The sequence below is a fragment of the Crotalus tigris genome, unplaced genomic scaffold (assembly GCF_016545835.1).
Source record: "Crotalus tigris isolate CLP2741 ecotype Arizona unplaced genomic scaffold, ASM1654583v1 scf7180000024375.2447938, whole genome shotgun sequence".
Taxonomy (NCBI): Eukaryota; Metazoa; Chordata; class Lepidosauria; order Squamata; family Viperidae; genus Crotalus; species Crotalus tigris.
In genome coordinates, this window is record NW_024100545.1 from 2372484 (window position 1) to 2382130 (window position 9647).

The window sequence follows — 9647 nt, forward strand, 5'->3', positions numbered from 1 at the left end:
GCCACATTATATTGCTGGGTCTAAATTTTCCGGCTGCAAGGACCGGCAGCAGTGGCGGGGGGGAGGGGATGGTTTTGTGTATGCAACCTAGATGCCACTCATACACAAATGAAGTTTTGTGTGCTCTCCCACCACTTGCATGGCCCAGTTCCCAATGAGCCATGGACTAATATCAGTCTGCAGCCCAGGGGCTTGGGGACTCCTGGTCTAAATCACTTTGCAATCAACTATCTTTTCCCCCCCTCTCAAATACTATTACAAAACCAAGTGTTTTCCCATACTATATAAGTGCATTTGATTTTGGTGAAGAACTCTGCACTGGCTTCTGTTAAATTACTTTCAGCCCATTTCTCCAACCCATCATAATGTTTCTATTCCTGTCTTGTAGGACATCAGCCATTCCATCCAACTTTATCTGCAAATTTGATAAGTTTTCCCTTTTCTCCCTTCACCCAAACAATTAAGAGAATTGGAAGGGACCTTGGAGGTCTTCTAGTCCAACCCCCTGCTCAAGCAGGAGACCCTATAACATTTCAGACAAATGGCTGCCCAGTCTCTTCTTAAAAGCTACCAGTTTTGGAGCACCCGCAACTTCTTCATGAAGGCAATTGTTCCACTGGTTAATTGTTTTCACTGTTAGGAATTTTCTCCTTAGTTCTAGGTTGCTTTTCTCCTTGATTAGTTTCCATCCATTGTTTCTTCTCTTGCCTTCTGGTGTTTTGGAAAAATGGATTGACCCCCTCTTCTTTGTGGCAACCCCTCAGATGTTGGAACACTGCTATCATGTCACCCCTAGTCCTTCTTTTCACTAGACTAGACATACCCAATTCCTGCAACTGTTCTTTATATATTTTAGCCTCCAGCCCCCTAATCATCTTTGTTGCTCTTCTCTGCGCATCTTTTTTATATTGTGGTGACCAAAACTGGATGCAATATTCCAAATGTGGCCTTACTAAGGCTTTATAAAGCAGTACGAACACTTCACATGATCCTGATTGTAACCCTCTGTTAATGCAGCTAGGATAGCATTGTTTTTTTTGGCTGCTGCCAAAAATTAATGAAAGTGCTGGAGAGTAAAGGACTCAGGAGTGACCCCTGCAGAACTTTGCTTGGTATCTCTCTCCAACTTTGTAAGAAACCATTGATAAATAAATTTTAAGTAAAAGCACTATGAATCTACAGTATATGTCTTGCTATCCAGTTCACAACAATCTTTAGTCAAAGATTTCAGTTATAACCATCCTTTCCCATTCTTTTCCCACTCACTTGCCTATCGGATGAAGTGCTCTATAGATGATGCACTTTCTTGTATGCTTCATCTTAGCTTGACACACCTGGAGGAGAAGAATATTCATGTGCGAATCCTGTTTGTTGATTTTAGTTTGGCATTCAACATAATCATTCCTCAGCATTTGGGGAACAAACTGGGCCTATTAGGTGTTAATACTCCTTTATGTAACTGGACACTTGATTTCTTTATTGATAAGCCCCAGTTTGTGCAAGTTGGAAGAAAAGTTTCTAATTCCATCTCCTTGAGTACGGGTTCCCCACAGGGCTGTGTCTTGAGCCTGCTACTGTTCACCTTGATGACCCATGACTGCTGTGCCAAGTCTGCTACGAATCATATTGTAAAGTATGCGGATGACATGGCAATGGTGGGTCTTATCCGGGACGACAGTGAAGATTTTTATAGGAGAGGTGAAGGCTCTGGTGGACTGGTGCAATAAAAATAACCTGGTTCTGAATGTTAATAAAACAAAGGAGATCCAGCATAGCCATACTCCACTTTGTATCAAGGCTGCAGCTGTGGAGGTGGTCAACAGTATTAAGTATCTGGGGGTGCAGATAACTAACAATCTGACTTGGTCTCTTCATACGTCATCTTTAGTGAAGTGTGCAAATTAGTGTCTGCATTTCCTGCGTCAGATGAGGAGAGCACATCTTTTTCCTTCTGTCCTGGCCACTTTTTACAGAGGTACAATTGAGAGTGTTTGCACAAACTGCATCACTGTTTGGTTTGGTGGCGGCAGTGCCTCAGATAGAAGGTCCATATAGAGAGGGGTAAGGACAGCTGAGAAGATTATAGGAAACTCGCTCCCCATTATTCAGGATACTGCTTACAACCGCTATGTGCTTAGAGCTCGAAGCATTATTAGAGACCCCACACACCCACTTCACAGTGCTTCTGTTGCTCTCCTCTGGGAGGAGATTTTGAAGTATTTTTAGCAAGACTACTAGATTGTGTAACAGCTTTGTTCCTTATGCCATTCGTAAATTCGCAGGATTTCAGATATGTATACATCTGAACTAGACTGTTCTTTCTCTGTATCATATATGTGTTTGTGTGTCAGCATATGCATAATTTTTTGTCATGCTTATATAGTGTATATTGGAGGTGGTTACTCTTTGAGAGCTGAATGCAACAAAATTTCATTTTAATGTGTGCTGATTAATGTAATTTAAAGCGACAACTATTCTATTCTATTCTATTCTATTCTATTCTATTCTATTCTATTCTATTCTATTCTAGATTTTTGTTCTAGTTTTATGTCATCCATATCTGTGGTGAATATATTTTTCATTCTTTCATCTAAAAATGTAAAAACTCATTCCTTCAACTTTCATGCGGCACACATCTAGATTTTCAAGTCTTTAGATTTTCACATAAGGTTTCTTGATATGTCAGATAGTGGAAGATATGGGTTTATTACAGGAAAAACCAGAAAATCAGATTTTTTTTCCCCTTGAATGCTAGAAACCATAAAAGGAATTATGGAAGATTCAGTGCTCCAAATGGAAGAATAGATTATTTTCTTAAAACAGGTATCTTTTCAAACCTGAGCCAAGGATGAGTAATTGATAGCTCCACTTATTTTGGCAGGCTCTAGTCTCTCCCAAGATCATACTACTGAGGTCTGGCAGCATTTAGCTATTTAGTGTCATTTTTGTAATAAAAATGCATCAATTCCCTCCAAACTCTATTCCTAAATGAAAAAATTGATTATTTCAACTTTGTCCATCTTGGAGATATCATTGCATCACTTTAATGCTCCAATGGGCTTCACAGGCCTACAAAATATTTTTAATTTAAATAACATCCTTCCAAGACACAACTAACCTTCCTCTCTCTGCCTTAATTAAATTTCAACTTCTCTCAACAATGACAAAAACAGACTTATCAGTTGGTCAAAAGGCACAAAGATATAGTGAGTACACTGTAAACTCAATCATAGAGATTGCATGAAGTCTAGGTTATCCGTGATATTGAACCTGAGTACAAATTTCTCATTAACTTAGAAAGTTTAAAGTGCATACAAAGATTTATTAAAAAGCATAGAAATATTATGTATCACATATGTTTGTGCTTGTGAACTTGCCATCTAAATAATGCTTTTTTAATCCAAATTAAGCAAAGTACAATGATTTGTAATGATACCACATAAGAATTGCAGTTAAAAAACAAGGTCATCACATTCATCTAGTACAGTGGTTCTCAACCTATGGGTCGCGACCCCATTTGGGGTCGATCGACCATTTTTCGGGGGTCACCAAAGAAGGAGATCCGCCATTTTCTCCCCTATGGGGGCGGCGCCGCGCATGCGCGCCACGCCACGCATGCGCAGAACGCCGCGCATGCGCAGAACGTTTGTGTGACGGGGGTCGCCATCACACAAATGTTGAGAACCACTGATCTAGTACAGTGTTTCTCAACCTTGACAATTTTAAGGCATGTGGACTTCAACTCCCAGAATTCCACAGCCAGCAATGCTGGCTGTGGAATTCTGGGAGTTGAAGTCCACATGCCTTAAAATTGTCAAGGTTGAGAAACACTGATCTAGTAGCATTCAGCTCTTTATGACATGGCATTGGCTGGCATCTCTTCCAAAGCTTTCTATATACTTAGAGCACTCTTAACCATGGCATATAAAGTATATAACCAAGCCCAAATTACTCAAAAGAGATACAAAATGTACAGAATTGAAATGAGCCTGTAACCTTAGAGTAAGAAACTTCTAATTATAAAATAATTGGTAATCCTTTCTTTTCTATTTTTTCTTTACTTTTTTCCTTTCTTGCACTTCTCTTTGATTTCTCTTTCTTTCCTTTTTCTTATTTTATATTAGTTTAAATTAGTTTTTGTTTTATATAAATAATCATGTGTGTGTGTATGTGTGTGTGTGTATATATATATATATATCTGCTGCACAGTCCAGCCTGAGAATCAACAATCATACTGCCTTATCTGAAGGACAAACTTGGTCTACCAAATGACTAAATTCCAGTGGATTTTCCAACTGCAAAAAAAAAAAAAAAAAACCACAGGCATGGAACAAAAAGCAAGCAGCTGCACTGAATAAGATCTGATTCCCCTCCCCCCTCTGGATTCAAATAGCGTCACATAGTCCTCAATGTCCATTACTTGATCCATATCTGGAAGCATTTTAAGAAAAAAAAACAGTTCCCCACCTGTAACTTTAGACTTCAGAGTTTTGATCAAAAAAATAATAAACTATATTTTCTAAATTTATTTCCAAAGCAAATCTATCATAACTATTAAATAATGCATTATGCAATTTATAAAATGGCTATTTAGAATTCTCAGAACGTTCATCATTATATATAGTAGTTGTGTTTGTTATATGCTGGTGTCAAGCACCTATGGGCTTGCTGCTAACGGGAGGGGGGAGGGAGGACAAGACTGTTGGACGGAGGCGTCCAGAGGCAGCGGACGGGACCAGCAGCAGAGATGGCAGCAACTGCCCTTTCCCTCCTCATACCTGTATGCTGGAAGGGGGACCCTGTGGAACGCAGCTGCGAGGCCGTCCCGCCGAGCAGCTGATTGATGCAGAGAAATGGTGGGGAGCCGAAATCCTGCCTCGCTTCCTTGCCTTGCTGCCATACCGGCGCTCACGCTGGATGCTGGCTAGGTGGGTGGTGGGGTGGGGCTGGCCGGGAGGCCTCTATTTAGAGAGCTGGGAGGTGCTTGCTCCCAGCACTGACTTTGTTTGCTGTTTGTTTGACTACTGCATGCCGGAGCGTTCCGTAAATAAACTGACCACCTGTGAACTCAACGGCTTGTTTCTTGTTGGAGCCAGGGGTGTGGCAAGGACCTCTCACAGAAAGTCAGCACTCACTTCTTTCTGTCCCTATCTGTTACCCTTGGTGTGCTGGCAGTGTTCTGTACAGGTACCAAGGAATGGCTGAGGGCATGCGGGAGTGGCGACTGCGGGCAAAGGGGGAGAATCAGCTGCGGCTGAGGTGGCAGCACCAACACTGGATGCTGAGGACAGCGACATGCAGCCGGTGGTCAGGCCCAAAGAACTGGTGAGCGACACACAGGCGCAGGGACGGCGCAGGAGGCAGGAGCCTCAGGAGAGTGGTGGCATAGCTTGGCTGTGCCTGGCCCAGTAGCTGGCCAACCATATAAACCAGGAGTTTTGGGCCACCCATTGATTGAGTGGCGAGAGAGGCACCCAACGGACAATAATGAGAGAGAATGGAGATATTCCACGGCACTGGGTTGGCATATGATGGATATGTTGCGGGAGAGGTTTGGAGAAGCCGGGTTCCAAGATCCCCCGTCGTGGTCGCATTGGGAGGTTGGGGCTGAGACAGCAGCCTGGCAACGGGACTTCAGCCAACCCAGACATTGCAGACCCGGTTCCGATTGGCCAGCCTGAAACTGAAACTGGATGTCAGACATGTCCCTGACTTTCCGCAGGTGAGAGGCCCCACCCAGAGTGCATTCCTGACCATCCCAGCAGGACGACCGCAGGCTGCGTGGGACAGAAGGTCACTGTTGGCTCCAAGCGGAGGCCCTGCCAGGTGTCCGATTCTGGCAGCTGGGTTGTAAGCTCGGCAGGGTACCGGTGTCGGGGATCAGCACCCTCCGCTTGCTAGTGATGCTCTGATTGGCCCATGGGGCCCATGGGGTTCTGGCCCCAGGGTATGTCCTGGGATCCTCCGCCATTGCAGGCAACATTCTACAGTAACCCAGACTGTCTGGCATTGTTTCTAAGCCAGGTCATCAGTCATCTGGACCATTATGCCAGGTCAGGGGCAGAGGGAGGCTCGGATGAATTACAGGACTCACAGTTTGATGCAGAGCCTGGGCCCCCCAGTCATGTTCCTGATGAAGCTCAACTGTGTGAGGAGAATGAGTCAGACTCAGAAGAGTCACACCTGATGGACTTGCTAATTGATGCTTGCACACGTCATCATTTAGCAAGAGAAAATCAACAGCAATCAATACGACGCCTCCAGAGTAAAAGGAGAAGGCGATGAGAGGCAACACCTTGGGACTGCTGAATAAAGGGAGGAGGTGTGGGCGGTGCTGGTTGCGGAAGGCAACCGTTTGCAAAGTGCTTCTTGGAATCCTGGTCTGTTCATCTTGCTTGTGACTTCTCGTCTGTTTGCATCGTGTTTCCTTTGGACTTGAGTTTTGCTGTTTGTGTTTTGGACTATTTGACAGGTTTGTCACCCATATTAAAAGAGGTTTGTTTTGTTGTAAAGTCTCCAGCCTATTGCATCAGCAGGGGTTTGGTGCCTTTAACAAGGACGGCAATAGGCTGGGATAGAACAAGGGTGTTCACCAAGCTGGATCTATGAGAGGCATATTAAAGGGTCCATGTGAAATGAGGGGATGAGTGGAAGACAGCATTTAATTGCCGCTAGGAAGCTATCAGTTCTGCGTGATGCTGTTCGGATTGCAGGGAGCCCCTGCAGTGTTCATGCAACTGATTAATGAGGTGTTGCATGAGCATTTGTACTATGGGGTTCTCGTGTATCTGGATGACATCCTGATCTACACTACTAACATGACAGAACACGTTCACCTAGTCCGGCAGATGCTGGAGAAACTACTGAAGGCACACCTGTACGTAAACCTGTCCAAATGTGAGTTCCACCAAACCTGACTGGACTATCTCGGGTACCGTATATTGGGTGAAGGTGCATCCTGCCAAAGTCAGGGCCGTGCTAGAGTAGCAGGTGCCATGGATCCACCGTCAGCTGAAGAGTTTCCTAGGGTTTGCTAACTTCTATAGACAGTTCATCCCCTTGTTCACTAAGATGGCCCTGCACTTAACAAACCTGCTCCACAGAAACATACAGTGGATAAACCATGCCCCAGCCAGCCACTGGTGTGGACGTTAGCCTACGAAAGAGCCTTTGAAGATCTGAAGGCCCTCTTCACAAGAGAGCCTGTCTTGCAACACCCCAACCCTGACCTGCTGTTCGTCCAGGTGGATGCCAGTGATGTTGCGGTTGGGGCAGTTCTGCTTCAGAAAAATGGTCAAGGGATGCTACAGCCTTGTGCATACACCTCCCATAAACTGACGGAAACAGAACGGGTGTGGGCGATATGGGAAAGGGGGCATTCGCTGTATGGTGGGCGCTCTTGACCTGGTGGCATTTCCTGGAGGGGGCCAAAGAACCGTTTGAGGTCTGGACAGACCACAAAAATCTTGAGGCCTTGCAGACACTCCGGCGCCTATCCCCGAAGCATGTCTGATGGGCACAATATTTTCAACGGTTCCATTTTCGCCTGAAATATGTGCCAGGGGTCAGAACTTCTTGGCAGACACTCTGTCATGCATGCCTCAGTACAACAGCCAGCAGGCGGAGGTAATACATGCCATTATTCCTCCCTTCACGCAGTCAGCCGCTCAGATGGCCACGCGCAAACCAGCAGACAACTTGGTCCAGGAACTGCAAAGAGCGAGCCAAAGTGACTCCTGGCTTCTGGAGCATCAGGCCCTCCTAACTCAGAGGGAGGGGTTGGTGTGGAAGGGTAACAGGCTCTACATCCCATATGCATTAAGGCCAAAGGTGCTATGGAAGTGCCATGATGTCAAACAGGCCGGTCACTTTGGGTTCCTTAAAACCCTGCATCTGGTGAGGTGCCAATTCTGATGGCCTCGGATGAAGGCAGAAATTGAAACATATGTACGGGACTGCCCCATGTGTGCTACCACGAAGCCTCACACAGGGAGGCGGCCTGGGTTGTTGCAGCATGTGGTGGACCCGATGTGGCCATAGGAGGACACAGATATGGACTTCATTGTGGAATTACCAGAGACCCACATGCGCACGGTCATATGGACAATGGTTGACCTATTTTCCAAGCAGGCCCATTTCATTCCATGCAAAGGGTTGCCATCCACTCAGAAGTTAGCAAAGATGTTCATCACATAGATGTACCACCTGCGCGGCATGCTCCAGTGGATAATTTCAGACCGGGGGGGTGCAATTCATCTCACGCTTCTGGAGGGTGTTTGTCTGTTCGATCGGATCGTCCCAGGGGCTCAGCTCAGCCTTCCATTCCAGCACCAATTGGGCAGCTGAATGAGCCAATGCAATGGTTGAATGGTACCTACATTGTTAAGTCTCATACCAACAGACGGAATGGGTTGACCTGTTACCATTTGCTGAAGTGGCGTATAACAACGCAGTCCACAGTAACACCGGAATTGCCCCTTTCTGTGTGTTTCATGGGGCGGAGTTTATCCTGATTCCTGAGTGCCCTCAGGAGGACCTTTCCCCCTGCCAGCCCCAGGACTGGATAAACTGCATACCGGAGGGGTCTGGAAGACTGTAAAAAGGGCGCTACAGAAAGCAGCAGAGGCCTATAAGGCTCAGGCCAATAAGAAACGGGCTCCCCAAAAGCCCTTTCGGGTGGGGGATATGGTGTATCTGTCAAGTACCTGTGCCTGAAAATACCCTGCAAAAAGCTATGCCCAAAGTTCATAGGTCCATTCCCGATTGTACAGGTCATCAACCCAGTCGCTGTGAAACTAAAGCTGTCCCATTTCTTGGGGAGGTTGCACCCAGTATTTCACTGCAGTTTACTGAAGCCGGTGGAAGGGTTCTCCTTTCAGTCCATCAGGCAGGCACCAAGTCCTATTGCAGAGGACCGATACAAGATAGATGAGGTGCTAGTTTCCTGAGTCCCCCAGGATCACTTGCATTACCTGGTACAGTCGATAGGGTACCCTGTCACGGATGTATTGTGATAGGGGAAAAGGACATAAAAGCCCCCGGTTTGCTAAAACTATTCCAATGATGGAATCCCCGTAAGCCGAGGGGATGCTAACTGAGTTGATTGCCATGACTAATGACTAATCGCACGTCTCTTCTTGCCTTCCAGGTGGAGCCCTGGTAGAGGGGGCCGCCTGTTAAGCCCCTGTGGGCTTGCTACAATGGGAGGGGGGAGGGAGGACAAGACCATTGGATGGAGGCGTCTGGAGGCAGCGGATGGGACCAGTGGCAGAGACGGCAGTGACTGCCCTTTCCATCCTCGTACCTGTATGCTGGAAGGGGAACCCTGCAGAGCGCAGCTGCGAGGCAGTCCCGCCAAGCAGCTGATCGGCGTGGAGAAATGACAAGGAGACGAAATCCTGCCTCGCTTCCTTGCCTTGCTGCCATACCGGCGCTCACGCCGGATGCTGGCTAGGTGGGTGGAGGGTGGGGCCAGCCGGGAGGCATCTATTTAGAGCATTGGGAGGCAGTTGCTGCCAGCGCTGACTTTGTTTGCTGTTTGTTCAACCACTGCATGCTGGAGCATTCCATAAATAAACCGACCACTTGTGAACTCAAACGGCTTGTTTCTTGTTGGAGCCAGGGGTGTGGCAAGGACCTCTGACAGC